The sequence below is a fragment of the Podarcis cretensis genome (assembly GCF_951804945.1).
Source record: "Podarcis cretensis genome assembly, chromosome: 7".
Lineage (NCBI taxonomy): Eukaryota > Metazoa > Chordata > Lepidosauria > Squamata > Lacertidae > Podarcis > Podarcis cretensis.
In genome coordinates, this window is record NC_137176.1 from 20,469,183 (window position 1) to 20,484,696 (window position 15,514).

A 15,514-nucleotide genomic window follows, 5' to 3' on the forward strand; every position below is an offset into this window, starting at 1 on the left:
TCTTTTATGCGATTAGAGAATTGGCGGCCATGTAAATGATGGTGCCATTCCCCATTTATGACATGCCAATTTTCTGCCAGCATAGAAAAATCTGGGCCATTTGCTAGTAATAGAGTGATTTGCTAATTAACATTAGAGCTCTCTATTGCCATTCCCTAAGTGGCTAAACAACAAATGGCTATATAATTTATTATTATGTAAAATCCATCCATCCCCCACCTCCCAGCCCAACCTTTCCTTTTACTCAAAATGTATTTATGTTGACAGGATCGTCAATGATTTCCAAGAAATCTACCCAATGAAACAAAGCTGTTTTCCCTGTGTTGATAATATGGGCACAGTTCAGCCAAAGTTAAGCATTTAGGCATTTTGTTAATTTCAATACGAAAGTTAAGCATTTGTTTCACTTCCTCCCACTGAAATGACATAATGAGATTGGATATGTACATTTTGAGGACTATGGGGTGAAATAATAGTGAATGGATTATCCCGTTTTCTTCTGCCTTTTTGTTTATAAGTCTTTTGGGTGGTCTTCCCCCTGTAATTCGCTTGATCCCCCCCCCCCTCTGTTTAATTCTTGCTAAATAATTTTGCTTCCAAAACAGCAATATAAGCTCTGCTTTCTTCATGCTTTCATTCATTTCAATGTTTACAGCCCCGCTGTTCCACTGAAAAATGTCCACCATTACAAAAAATTTAAAAAATAAAAAGAAATAGTTTATGACAGAAATGAAATGGTACTTTAAAAAAACTAAGTCACAAAGGAAAGCCAGGAGTTAACAGGCAACAGCTATGAAATCAGGCAAAATACTTTCTTTGGGAGCAATCCTATACGCAAGACACTGGTATAAAGCAATACAGTGTGAATTAAGGCAGCATAAAATTACACTAGATCCCAACTCTGCCAAGCAATGGGACTATTGAGCTGGGACAAAGCTACCAAAGAGAACACGTCTTTAAATTTGTGTTTGCGTTTTTTGCTGGCTTAATTTATACTGGGTTGCCAGGTCATGCAACTGTTCTGGTTGGGATTAGGATCCATCCTACATCCCCAGTCCCTATTCCCACCATGGCCACATTCCCAGAAACCTCCTTTTCAGGGATGAAATCTGGGTCGCAGCTGATCCGAGATGGGAAAAATATACTGCTGTATCTCTGCCTGAGCTGAGCATAGGAGAGTGAAGCCAGTGAGCCTGGTTATACTGGGAGATCCACTGGATTCTAACCCCATTCTTCCCAGTGGACCTTGCTGCCATAGAGTTGCAAGGATTACCTGTTTGCCAAAGCAAGCAAGTAGAGAGGTGGAATATGTTATTCACAACTGAGTCCCAATTCGTTGTTCAACTCCCATGATCCCCAGAAACCTTAGCCAATGCTCAAAGATGATGAGAGTTGTACTCCAGCAAAATCTGGGCACACATTGTTGAAAGACAGAAAAAAGGCAGACAAATGGGTCTCCATGGGGAGACATAGTGAATTGAGCAGAACAGACTCCTCCAAATCTATGATTCCATGATTGTATGATAACGTCTCTTGGAAGTGTCATACAGAATAAGAGAGAGCAAAGGCACAGAAAACCAGTGATGAAGTTCTATGAACAATATGCTAAGCTCTCTACCATCAAGAGTATCTGCCGCTTTTCTTTGTACAAATGCTAGGTGGCCAACAATTTTGGCAAGAGCAGACTCTACTCAGTTAAAGTATATTTTGGAAATTGCTGCTATGCCTATTGGACTTTTTTCCTGCTCCGTGCTATATAGAATTGGGTAATAAGCAACTCTGGGAAGCAGCTTGTCAAGATGTTTTAGACTATTATTATTTTCCAGAACTGAGCTCTGCTTTGACCTTGAGTAAGCGTCAAGTGAGGGGTTCGGTAGAATCCAGAAGGGACCTGTGACTAATTAGAAATGCCAATTTCCCCCCTTAGTATCTACACTTGAGAACAGAACATTTTAGAGCTGTTTTTCCGATCAAACTCCCATCAGCTTCCTTTAAAAAAATGCCTTTATTGAGCTGTTTTTCCAGGTGATGGCCGTCTTGAATGGCCACTGCAACAAGGTCCCATAAGCAGACAAACTTTATATTGGTGGTCAGCCTCAGGTGAAAGACATCACATTATCTGTTAGCCTGCCTCAACCAAGAGATCGCTTTCTGAAACCTTTGCTCACAAAAGTACACCCTGGCATAAATGGTTTGGTTTCTTTTGAGAGGCAATAATAGCTTTGTAACACAGAGAGTAGCCCTCTGTGCACGGGCCGGGGTGTGTGTGGAAATAATCAGAGAAAAGTTATACAAAATTGCTGTAATTGCAGCGATTCAGAGGTTTGATCTGAAAACAAGCTGGGTTCGAGTTTGCTGGTGTCTCTGGTAACCTTTCTCTGGATGTTGGCTCATGGTATAGATATATGAGCTTTAATGTCTTCTTGTACTGTTGCTGGGGGTTTGTCATGGCATTTGGTTAGAAAAATAAACTTGTTTGCTTGATTGATTATTATAGCATTGATTATCATATTTGTACTATTGGCATCCAATTACAATTTTCTGTTCTTGATCTTTCATCATTTTCTAATATTCTTATTTGTAGCTTCTTAGCTACCCACTCATCTTATCTTAAGTTAGGCAAGATGACATTCCTCATTTTTCATTGTCTCCTCTTTCATATATTTCTCTCCCTTTTTTGTTGGCTGTTTATAGCATCTCTATTACTTTTGGCAAATGTGGGTGTTCTATTTGATTCTTCTCTCATTTACTCCCACATTTTTATGTTGCTAAACATTGAAATTTTCAACTTTTAGGGCCACATCTACACATATATTTAAAGCAGCATGATACTACTTTATCACTTATTGCTCCCACCCCCCATCATGGGAAATGTAGTCTATTATGGAGGTTGAAAATTGTTAAGAGACTCCTATTGCCCTCACAAAGCTACAATTCTCAGAGTTCTTCAATAATCAACCCCTCTTCCCAGGATATTCTGGTATAACAATGCTCTAAATGTATGGTGTGGGTGTGCTCTAAAACTTTATAAAATCCATTTTTATATTTCTATACTTTGATTTTCATTTTCATTAACATCCGTTTTCCTTTTGCTACTACTTCCATCTTGTCATTGATGTCTAGCTGTGCAAGTTTACTAAGACATAAGCCCCATTGTGTTCAGGCAAAGTGTGCTTAGGATTGCCATAATAATAGCAGTTGTTGTTGTTGTTGTTGTTGTTGTTGCTGTCAACTTTTCCCTTTTCTTGTGAGGAATCCTATTTGGAATAAGGGAATTTGGCTTTAAAAAAGGGAAAAGTTGACAGCTATGGTTGTTTATCTGGCTGAGTTTCCACAGCCACTCAGGGTGGCTTGCAGCAGAATATAAAAAATAATAAAACAGCAAACGTTAAAAACTTCCTGTTACAGGGCTGCCTACAGATGTCTTCTAAAATTGTGTAATCCTTTATCTCCTTTATTGTTATCACTTTTCACATAACTGTTCACCTTAACATTTTAATGCCCTAAATTTGATCTCATTATTCATCTTCTCTCTCTGTTCTCTGATGTTTTATCATTTTGGCAATTAGCTCAAGATTCTCTTATTAATTTTGATGCATTCATTCTACCTTCCCTTGTCATTTTTTTTACTTAAATGCTACTCTCCCCCTCAATCCTTGAGTTTCTCTAATTATTTTCAGTTTTTCAAAGCCTATCCTAATCATTTCATTTACAAAACTGAGTTATTGTAGGTGTTTCAACATATAATAAACATAATCTTCAAATTATTTTAAGTTTTTCAAACCACGTTTTAATAATTTCATTTCCAGCACTCAGTTATTGTAGGTGTTTTAGCAGTTAATAAACATCATCTCCTAGGGCTGTTAAATGATTAAATGATTAAGAGCATAGTATATATGGAGTGTAGTGAGCTTCTTGGAAAAAAAATTGCCTATAAATATCATTAATGATGTTTACCAAAAGGTGGTATACCATTATCTGACAACATTGGTTTTCCATCCACTTCCCCTCCACCAACCAGAATTTCAAGGCCACTGAGCTTGCTAAGTTATCACTGGGTTATTTTGATGTTTCCTCCCTTCTAGAAGGATCTTCACTTTATATTTCTGCAGTAGTGAGGTTTCCACAAACCTGGATACTGCCATTTGGGGTCAGGATTCACATGTGGATAATTGACTTCAATGTCCGTATATATGAGGGATAGGGAACCTTTCAGAGCCCAAGTTTCCTTCTAGCCAAAGTTCTGAGGGCCACATGGCATTGGTGGGTATGGCCAGAGACAAAAGTGAGTAGGGCAATGGGATGTATATACAGCAGGCTAGTTTCTGCACATCCTCAAACATCCTTCTCTATCCTCCTTCCAAGACTGCAAGAAGCACTATCAGAGTTTAAGGACACATTCCAGTTGGGCAAAAACCTACCAGGAGGGTGCAAAACAAGGGCAGTGAAAGATGCAGCCTGGGGAGTACGGATGTGTCTGGGAAGAGACCTGAGGGCCAGGAAATGAGTGTGAGCGGAAGTTGTTTGATGACCAGTGTTGAATGCCTTCAACGGTTTATCACATGGGTATCCTGCTCGCCGGTGTGAGTGTACCGCTGTCTGATTTATAATGAGTGAAAGACGATCCTATTCAAACATATGACTTGCTCTACTGACCAGCTATGAAAAGGCAATTTTTCCCAATTCAAAATTTGGGCTATTACCGCAAGTAAGTGCCATTTCGTAATTAGTAGCTATAGCTGTGCCCATTCTCCTTTGGCCTTTGATGATCACAATTCTTCATAGCCCGTTTCACTGACATCCATGCTCATTAGTAATCATTTTAATATCTAGTTTAAATTGAATTGGTTATGCAACTCCTGTATTTGAGTCTTCCTTTCCTCTGCTTTATTATCCTCTAGTTCTTATTCCAGAGATTTAAGGCAGACTATTTAGATCTCATCTAATGGTGACCTTCTTTCTCTATATTATGAATGCTCCACTACGTTCCATCGTACATTTCAGTATTCACAAAGCTATGGGTTACTGTGCTTCTAAATATCGAAATAATCTGCCTTTAGAAATGAATTTTGTACAGGAATAAGCAGTGAGCGTAAAGATGGATGACTTTATTTACTTGTATTTGTGTACATTGGGCTATCATTTACATATGAGTAAATGAGACGTATAAAAAACACACAGGCAAATTCAAATAGCAACCAAATCCAATGCTGTGTTGCACTTGGTCAAATTCACCAAAATCAATAAAAGTTTAACCCTTTTACAGCCCACTCAACTTTAGGGAGGCAGTGGGTGCCTTTTTTGTGTTTCAGAGGTGCTTATGTGCTGATTCTTTCTGGCTACTATGCATGTTCATTCCTGAGTGGTCGCTGCATCCCTAGCTAGTTCACTGGTTCTACGTCCTGAATAAGTAATATTTAAAGAAGTAACGTGCTTTGATGGTTAGAATGTTGCAGTAGGACTGGGCATCTTACTGTTGGGGAAAAGAAGAATAAATTATGGTCATATACTAACCCAATACAAAATTTCCCTGATTATTAGAAATCCCATTTCCTCCTCCCTGCGGAAGATGTTTACATTTAAGATACAGTACCAAAAACGAACCTCTCCAGCTATATAACAGATAATTTGGACTGAAATGCTGAATTTAGGCTAAGCTAATATTTGATCAAAATGTAATGTGCTCTTTCAAATTACAATTGAATTACAAGATAGATTTCAAGGGGGGAGGGAATCCTTCTGACAAGGTCAAGAATGAATTCTGCAGTCCATGAAAATTTGTGCCACATCAAATTAGGTTTTCTTACAGTATCCCACCCTTTCTTATGCATACAGTTAATATGCCTGCTTTATGGCATGGTTCTATTATTCTCTCTGTTCTCAATTCGAGTCTCCATGTCCTTGTGTAGACATACCTAAAATGGTACCACCCGTACAAAGGACAGTTGTATTGGTGGGCTTGGGGTAACCCCCAAGTTTACAGAATAGACAACAATTCTTCAAGTGGTACCAAAACAGTTTTGTGTAGACTCAGGTCCCATCTACACTATACATTTAATTTTAAAGCACTCTTATACCACTGTAAACAGACATGACTTCAGCCAGAGTATCCCAGGAACTGTAAGGTTTGGTGTTGTTGTTGCTGTTGTTTTTTAAGAGTGCTAAGAGTTGTTAGATGACCCCTATTTTCCCTTCAGAGTTACAGTTTCCAGAGTGGTTTAACAAATGTACCCTATACAGTGGTACCTCGGGTTAAGTACTTAATTCGTTCTGGGGGACCGTACTTAACCTGAAACTGTTCTTAACCTGAAGCACCTCTTTAGCTAATAGGGCCTCCCGCTGCTGCCACGCCGCCAGAACACGATTTCTGTTCTCATCCTGAAGCAAAGTTCTTAACCTGAAGCACTATTTCTGGGTTAATGGAGTCTGTAACCTGAAGCGTATGTAACCCGAGGTACCACTGTATGTATATTTAAAGGGATTTTTGTTTTGTTTTTTGCGTTTTCACAAATAAAAAGAACAAGTAAAGGTAAAAGGGGGGGGGGAATGAAAACTTCTCTTCCTCTCCTTCTCTGGTATCTTTTCTTTTCCCTCTCTTCCGCATATTCTAAGTTACCAAGTTCTACTATTCTTACTGATTAATTAAGTCTTGCTGAACTGTTCACTTGTTTATACTGATTTTTAAAATACTCTGCAAACATTTTCCAATCCTTTTTATATTCTTGATCATCTGGTTCTCCTATCTAACTAGGTAGACCTGCTAGCTCTGCATATTCCAACAACTTAAAGTGACATTCTTTCTTGGTCGGTACTACTTGCTGCCATAGTGGCATACATTTGTATACATATTTAGACATATATTTACACACACACACATGACTTACATTGTTACTATTCCCAGAAGAAAAGCTTCTGGTTTCTTGGAATTCAATTTTATTTTGAAGGAGCACATTACATTATGATCCTAATATTAGCTTATTTCTAATAATCAAGGGAATTTTGTACTGGGTTAGCACATCACCATAATTGATTCCCCTTTCCCCCAACAACAAGATACTATGGACTCGGCTACATTGGTGAAGAAAAAAGAGTTTTAGGTGCGTTGTATATGCAATATAAGGGGACGCAGGTGACGCTGTGGGTTAAAGCCTCAGCGCCTAGGGCTTGCCAATCGAAAGGTCGGCGGTTCGAATCCCTGTGGCGGGGTGTGCTCCCGCTGCTCGGTCCCAGCGCCTGCCAACCTAGCAGTTTGAAAGCACCTCCGGGTGCAAGTAGATAAATAGGGACCGCTTTCCAGCGGGAAGGTAAACGGCGTTTCCGTGTGCGGCTCTGGCTCTGGCTCTGGCCAGAGCAGCGATGTCATGCTGGCCACGTGACCCGGAAGTGTCTCCGGACAGCGCTGGCCCCTGGCCTCTTAAGTGAGATGGGCGCACAACCCCAGAGTCTGTCAAGACTGGCCCGTACGGGCAGGGGTACCTTTACCTTTACCTTTATATGCAATATAGCACTGTCACACCAGAGGGCGCTGTGGAGGCCTGCCTCTCCCTACCAGATTTTCCTGTATGAATTTACAATGCATTTAACTGAATCACTTCTCTGACATGTCTAGATCTAGCACCCTACAACTCCCATCAACCCTAGTATACCTGAAGGAGCATCTCCACCCCCATCGTTCAACCCGGACACTGAGGTCCAGTGCCAAGGGCCTTCTGGCAGTTCCCTCACTGCAAGAAGTGAAGTTACAGGGAACCAGGGAGAGAGCCTTCTCGGTAGTGGCGCCCGCCCTGTGGAATGCCCTCCCATCAGATGTCAAGGAAATCAACACTCATCTGACTTTTGGAAGACATCTGAAGGGAACCCTGTTAAGGAAGTTTTTAACGTTTGATGTTTTACTGTGTTTTTAATATTTTGCTGTGAGCCACCCAGATGGGCAGGGTAATAACAACAACAACAACAACAACAACAACAACAACAACAACAACAAATTATTTATACCCCTGCCCGCCCGGGCCAAGACTAGGCTCAGGGCGGCTAACACCAAATATAAAATACAGTAAAAACATTAAACAAACAAACAGTTGATTAAAATATAGGTTAGAATACAGCTTAAAATACAGCTTAAAATGTAGCCTCATTTTAGTGGTAGCCCATTGATCAGATTATTATTATTATTATTACTCACAATGGACAATGCTTAGAGATTGTGATAGTTATCATTCAGCAGCTTATGGAGGGTCACAGATCCTCTGTTCCTCAATAACAATCACCACCACCACCCAACATTCTCTGGCCGATGTGCTTGTGCCTCTATATGTTTATACAGTGGTACCTCTGGTTACGTACTTAGTTCGTTCCAGAGGTCCATTCTTAACCTGAAACTGTTCTTAACCTTAAGCACCACTTGAGCTAATGGGGCCTCCAGCTGCCGCCACACCGCCGGAGCCCGATTTCTGTTCTAATCCTGAAGCAAAGTTCTTAACCTGAAGCACTATTTCTGGGTTAGCGGAGTCTGTAACCTGAAGCGTATGTAACCTGAAGCGTATGTAACCCGAGGTACCACTGTATAGTGACAAACATACCGTGATAAACAAAGCGATAAACATTTTACCTTTTACCTATATAGTGATATTCAGCTGGGACCCACTGATCTAGGGGGATGCAACTATACTTGTGGGTCACAAATAGTTGCACAATTGCAGATGCTGCCATGGGTGGGGAATTATCCCATTCTTGTGTCGCTTGGGACACACACACTCTTGCACGTGAAGGTTGGTTTGAACATCACACATTCACATGGAATGAATCTTCCTTCTTCTTTGCTCAAATATATGTATGTCATTGAAAAGTGGGGAGGTGGGAGCCTAGCTGTTTGCTTTGTTCTGGACTTGTGATATGCTTGGAATGAATTACTTAATATCGAACTATTGGGACTAAGATGCATGTGGTACCATCTGCCTGATTTGTTTCCTGTCACTCCAGGGACAGAGCAAGTCTAAAGCTGCAGTGTGAGATAGCCAATGCAAGGCTCGGCCAGCTATCAATTCCCTGCCACAGGTGTTGATGTGGATAAAGCCTCTCTGCGGCCTGCTCTCCAAACGTAAGGTAACTTAACTTTGAAGTATCGAAATCTGCTTCCCTCCCTGTGCTTGCTGCAGCTTCGAGCTATTTCCGTTGTCTGGCTAAGGGCACAGGATCTTGGAGTTCTTTGGAAGTACAGTGGTACCTAGGGTTAAGTACTTAATTCGTTCAGGAGGTCCGTACTTAACCTGAAACTGTTCTTAACCTGAAGCACCACTTTAGCTAATGGGGCCTCCCGCTGCTGCCGCGCCGCCAGAGCACAATTTCTTTTCTCATCCTGAAGCAAAGTTCTTAACCTGAAGCACTATTTCTGGGTTAACGGAGTCTGTAACCTGAAACATATGTAACCCGAAGCGTATGTAACCCGAAGTACCACTGTATATCAGAATGTTCCTCAGTAAGATCAGGAGCATGGATGTAATCAGGGGAGGGCTGCCCCCCCAAAAAAAAATCAAGTAAAAAAAAATACTTAACTAAAAGTAGACATTGTACAAAGATTTTGACAGCTTTTTCTGAGCACTTGGGGGGGGGGGTCAAAAGAAAATAATTTAAAGCAACCTGTTGGGACGTCTCATTTTGAATCTGCTAGACAGAGCCAGACAGAGGATGATGACAGGTGGGTGTTCGCCCTTCCCGCAACATAAATCCTAGCTGCTTCCATGATCAACAGTGGAGGAAAAGTTGTCCAAAATCTTAGATTGATTGAGATCTCAGTTCTACACAGAGGTAAATACCTTGGAGTACGCAGGAGGGTGTGGGAGGATAGCCTAGCGGCCTCCCACAACACTGAGGTGCTCAGACTAAAGGATCAAAGCTGGGAGTTTTATATCAGGTAGTGGCATAAAATTGGCTTTCTGGAACCATCTAAACAGGAGGATTCTGAACTGTCATCATGTCCTGGCTTACCTTCTCTGTGCAGTGGTTCCAATACCCTCTGGAGTACAATGTAATGCTTAAATGACCAGATCACCTGGTTTAGCTCCAGAGAAACTGGCACCAGAAATGTGCAATTCTGTATGTCTATTCGGGGGGGGGGGATCCATTTGAGTTCAATGGAACTTATTCCCAGTCCGAGTGGTTGTGTGGCAAGATCCTCAAGCCAACCCCCCATCAGCATAAAGAAATTCACACAGACACAGAATTTTTGTTTAAGGTTACTGGGCAAATTTTTTGGCCACAACTTTATTGATTACAGGAAATGTGAGCGGTATTGGCTTAGGCATTGGCAAGACTATATCTGTCTCCTGCCCCCTTTGCAGGAAGTCTGTAAGGGTAAACCACCCAAAGGGAAACTGCTTCGGGAGAATCCGCCTGCATCTCCCCCGGTGTTCCCAGAGGCCTGGCATGGCCCTAGCCCCTCAAGAGGACTTCGGACAAGATCCAGGCTCCGGATTCCTTTAACGGAATACCCTTGAAACGGAGGGGCAGACAATGGCCGACCTCCCCTCCCCTACTCAACAATAAGCTAATGCCTAACCGCCAAACCTTACAAAGTTGTGCCGATTGCTAAGGGGTAGGCAAAAACCAAGTGGCCCATGCCAATTCGCCAAAGGGAAAAATTCCTACCCGGTCCCTGACCCAAGACAGGCAACCAACCAAAGTCCAAAGTGAGTTCAAAGGACACTTAAATTAAAGGGAGGCTGGGCGGGTGTTCGGCAGCGCGAAGCAGGTGCTTGGCAGGCGAGAATTCTACCACTGAACCACCAATGCAGATGGGATCATTTTTTATCCTCGTCTGTGACCGTAATAAAGTTCATTCAGGTGCTTGGCACTTGTCACAATGCCACTTTTATACATTCCCCCCATGATCACCCATTCAAATTAATTGGGCAATAGCCCTGGGTGATCATAGTGCCACCCTGGCATGAGGGTGATGGCTCTACCCACGCCAGGGTGGGGGGGACCTGGTTGAGGGCCTGCCCGCAACCAGGACCATCTATTAAGATGATCCCACTTATAGGACAAAAGCAAAGGACCCCTGGATGGTTAAGTCCAGTCAAAGGCAACTATGGGGTGCGGAACTCATCTCGCTTCAAGCTGAGGGAGCTGGCATTTGTCCACAGACAGATTTCTGGGTCATGTGGCCAGCATCACTAAACCGCTACTGGCACAATGCAACACCGTGACAGAAACCAGAGCGCACGGAAATGCCGTTTATCTTCATGCCACAGTGGTACCTATTTATCTACTGATATGCTTTCGAACTGCTAGGCTGGCAGAAGCTGGAGCAGAGCAATGGGAGCTCACCCCATTGCATGGATTCGAACAGCCAACCTTCCAAGGCTTGGTGGTTTAGATCACACCCTAACATATGTAATGTTTGTAGCCTTAGTGATAACAAAGGGTGCTTCAGCAAACTTGTCGGCTTGATTTCTGACCCATACACCATATTCCGGAAATGCAGAAACTTTTCCCCAAGCTGTGCTTTGTTTGAGTTACTGTCTGTGGAAAAATCAATCAATCAGCCAATGCTTGTGGAAGCCAGCCAGATGTTTTAAAGAGAGGAGGATGATACTGCTTTAAATGTATAGCACATATAGAGTCTTGTAAGGACGTGCAAATGTTGGTGGCTGGGATATCACCACAGCTGCCCTCTACTCCAAAAGCAAAAACAAAACAAAATGACTAAAAATTGGAAGGTGTACCCATGCTTCCTATGATTTCTCACTTGATCTAAACATCATGGATAATAACTGTGCTTTCATGGTGACTTGTTTGTTTGTTTGTTTGCTTGCTTGTTTTAAAAAAACGGAAGAGACTCCTGCAACATATACCTCACTGCCAAATATCGTTGGGAAGAATTGTTCAGATTCTTTCCCTTAGCAGCCACAAGGAAGTTCTTAAGGGGTGTGTGTGATGTAGTTACTTAACTTAAGAAGCTAAGTTTGGCGTCTTTATTCTGCTCCCACGTTACGAGAGATAGCTTTTTAAATGAAAAGTTAAGACTTTGAAAGCAGCCAAGATTTTCTGTCGAGTGGGATGGGAAGACCCGTGGGAAAACTGATTATAAAACTTTGACGGCATTTGCTGCTGAAGGCACTGGAAATATCTTGAAGTCATTATCGATGCTGTGCGAGGGCTATGCACAGGAGAGGGTGAAATTGTTTTAATGAGTTTTGAACTCATCTGGATGGCACCAGTACTATTTAATATTCATTTGCCAGAGTGGGCTTTGTGAACCTCACACTGCTGAATTTTCAAAATCGCCCAAGGGAATTTCCTAGGGGAAAGAGATGCTAGCTTTTCCCTGGGATACTCCCTATATTCCCAGTGTGTTCTTTTCTTTTTTTGCGTTTTTTACCCTATGTTTGTATAAGGACTTCGGTGTGGCATATATCTATCCACTCATCCTCCCATATTATCAATGTAAGAGGGAGGTCAGATGAAGAGAGGATCACTTACCTAAGGACACCCAGCAAGCTTCATAGCTGATCAGGGATTTGAACCTGAGTTCTAAATTAACTCTATATTCAATACACCAGTGGTCGCAACCTGTTGGAACCATTGGGCTCACTTGGAATATGGAGGAAGTGCTGTGGGTGCCAGTCACAAAATGGCTACCCCAGGGTGTGTGGCATAACACAAAATGGCCACAACATCTAAAGGAACAGTAAACAATGGATCACAAAATATGCTGGGCATGTCCCCACCCTCAGCCAATTTTCCTCTAATCAGAGCAGAAGGGAGGGAGGATGGTGTCCAGTTCTGGCCTTTTCAAATGCCATGTTTTAGGGAGTATGTTCAATGTAGGAGAGGCCAAGCCAGTGCAAAGAGGAATAGAATAGGGGGAATAAACAGTCCCTTGTGCATTGCAGACTGCTTAGAGGACATTTACGGAGACCTTTTGTGGGTGCCACAGAAGGGAGTTGAGGTTACACGGTAATCTGCAATGTGCCATGTTGTTTGTAGTTGTGTATTCCTGCATGGAGCCGTGAGTGTACAGAGAAACTACATGCAGCGAGGATGCTAAATGACAAGTCAGGGAGTACAGCTTAGTAGCAGGGAATGTGCCTTGTGTACAGATGACTCTCCATTTGGATCCCGGAATCTCCTGTAAAAAAGAGTGACGGAATGGGTGAAGAGGAAAAAGCTCATACTGAGATACTAGCTGCTGAAAACAGCTGGAGGGGAGACTGCTGTTGTGCTCAGGTCTTACTTCAGGGTTCCTTCTGAGAACAGGATGCTAGGCTAAATGTGCCATTGGCTTAACTCAACAGCTTCAAAGCGTGTTTTCATTAATAGAGAGCACGTGTTGTGGTGGGGTCTGGAAGGCCACCCCTCTGTTGCTGGGTGGGTTAGTTTGGATGACCATCTGCAGTGATTTGATGGTTGGGTTGTTGGGCAAATTTTGGTGTTGCCATTTAGGGCGTTGGACCAAAGATTATAAAATGAAGTCACGCAGCTCTGACTAGGCACTTTTGCTGCGTGCACCGGATCACCCGCCCACCTTCCCTGAAATGAGGGTTCTTTCGCTTGACCTTGCTATGCCTGTCATGAGGTCACCTACTTTGGGGGCAGGGGCCTGGTAGGAATTTTGTCCAATTGGCTGGTGCCATTTGGTTTTTGCCTACTGCATAGCAAATTGTCACAACTTTGTAAGGTTGCAGTTAGGCACTGGTTAAAAAATTGGTTGGTGGAGGGGTAAGGATTGGTGGTGCCTGCCCCTCCAATGCTGCTGTGGAAAGGGAATTCCATTAAAGGAATCCAGGGGCTTGCCATTCTTTCGTCTGTACCCCTGAAGGGGGCTTAGGGCCGTGCATGCCCCAGGGAGCGGGGTGGGGGTGGGGGGTGAGGGTCTGGTGCCCAGCTCCATGCTCTCCCCAATATTGTTTTCCCTTACTGGCTTTTGCTGGAATCCGAAAGTCAGTTCTGTCCCTGGGCGTGGGGATAGACAGTCATAACCAATGCCTAAGCAACCACTCACATTTATGTATTTTAATAAAGTTGTGACCAAAATTATTCCAAAAACCTTAAACTGTGGAGGCAGGGCATAGGCATCATGACTGGTAGCCATTAATAGCCTCGCCCTCCATGAATTTGTCTAATCCTGTGGTCTGTGGGAGCAATTTCCACCGCTTAACTATATTCAGCATAAAGAAGTACTCTATCTTTTTTTTTTATAATATTTATTAAATTTTAGTTTAACAATAAAATACATAGATAATAACACAGTCTTTTCCAGTATCCACATTTCATATTCATCTTTGGACTTCCTCACAACCCTTGTTCCTGCTTTCTAAACTCCTAAATTTTACCAGCAAATTATTAACTTAGTTTAATTCATATAATAAAGAAGTACTCTATCTGTCCTGAGCTTTCTAACATTCAGCTTCATTGCCTGCCCATGAGGTCAAGAGAGGAAGGAAAACTTTTTCCTCATGCCATGTGTAATTTTATAAACTTCTGTCATGTCACCTCTTGCTTGCCTTGTCTCTAAACTAAAAATTCTCAAAATCTGAAACTTTTCCTCACGGAGTTTCACTCCATCCCTTTGATCATTCTGGTTGGACTTACGCTAATCATTTCTGACTTCTATCATGTCACTTCTTACTTGCCTTGACTCTATGATATCTTTTTTTTCAGGTAGGGAGATCAGAATTATACACAGTATTTAAAATGTGGTCTCGCCATAGATTTGGATAATGGCTTGAAGTTAGCAGCATCTTTCCTAATGATTCGCAGGATTTCCCTTTTTCACACTGGGTCAATATCTTCATCGTGCTGTCCTCTATGATCCCAAAGCTTTATTTCTGGTCAGTCGCTGGCAGTGAAGAAATCATGTGCATTTATGTTAACTTGAAGTTTTTTTGCCCCAACATATGTGACTTTACACTTGTTTACACTGAAATGCATTTGCCATTTCCCTTCCCATTCTCTCAGCTAGGAGAGGTTCTTTTGGAGCTCCTCATAATCTCTTTTTGTTTAGCAAGGGTGAGCAAAAAATAAGGCTAATGTGGTTGAGGAACCACATTTTACCTCTTTGCTTTCCTTCTCCACAGCCAAAGTTTGCTCACCAGTCACCATCTGTTTGTAATTACAGTACAAGACAATAGAGTGAATCCACTCACCCAGGAGAGAGAGAATGTGTGTGCAATGCCAATGTTGCCCTTCCAGCAGTTTGCTGTTCTGCTCCACAACAAGCATTTGTGAAAAGATTGCTAACAGTTGGTTTTGTACTTTGCAGCAAAACAAGTAGGTGTGCTGACTCTGTTGCATCATTGATGATTTCTCTTAAAGCCCAATGAGAGAGCACTTTGTCTTCAGACTACCACATCATCACAGTTTTTGCTTTCCACAACCAAAGGTGCTGAGCCCAAGAGTTATCCTCACACTTACCTTAGCCAACGCTGCTCCCATCCTTCAGTGGAGGTGAATTTGCAGCACCCCAATTCCCCTCAAGGGTGGCGCTGTGGGTTAAACCACAGAGCCTAGTACT

The 15,514-nt window shown here is 42.3% G+C and overlaps 1 long non-coding RNA gene across 5 annotated transcripts in view; it reads left to right on the forward strand.

Annotated features, from left to right (window-relative positions):
• Positions 1-15,514, forward strand: part of LOC307220955 — a 215,430-nt gene that overhangs the window by 61,299 nt on the left and 138,617 nt on the right. For 3 of the 5 annotated variants that reach the window (XR_013841208.1, XR_013841210.1, XR_013841212.1), the window contains one exon: positions 8,980-9,102. This is a non-coding gene — a long non-coding RNA (uncharacterized lncRNA). The remainder of the gene's footprint in view (positions 1-8,979; positions 9,103-15,514) is intronic. The other 2 variants (XR_013841209.1, XR_013841211.1) reach the window with 1 other exon arrangement.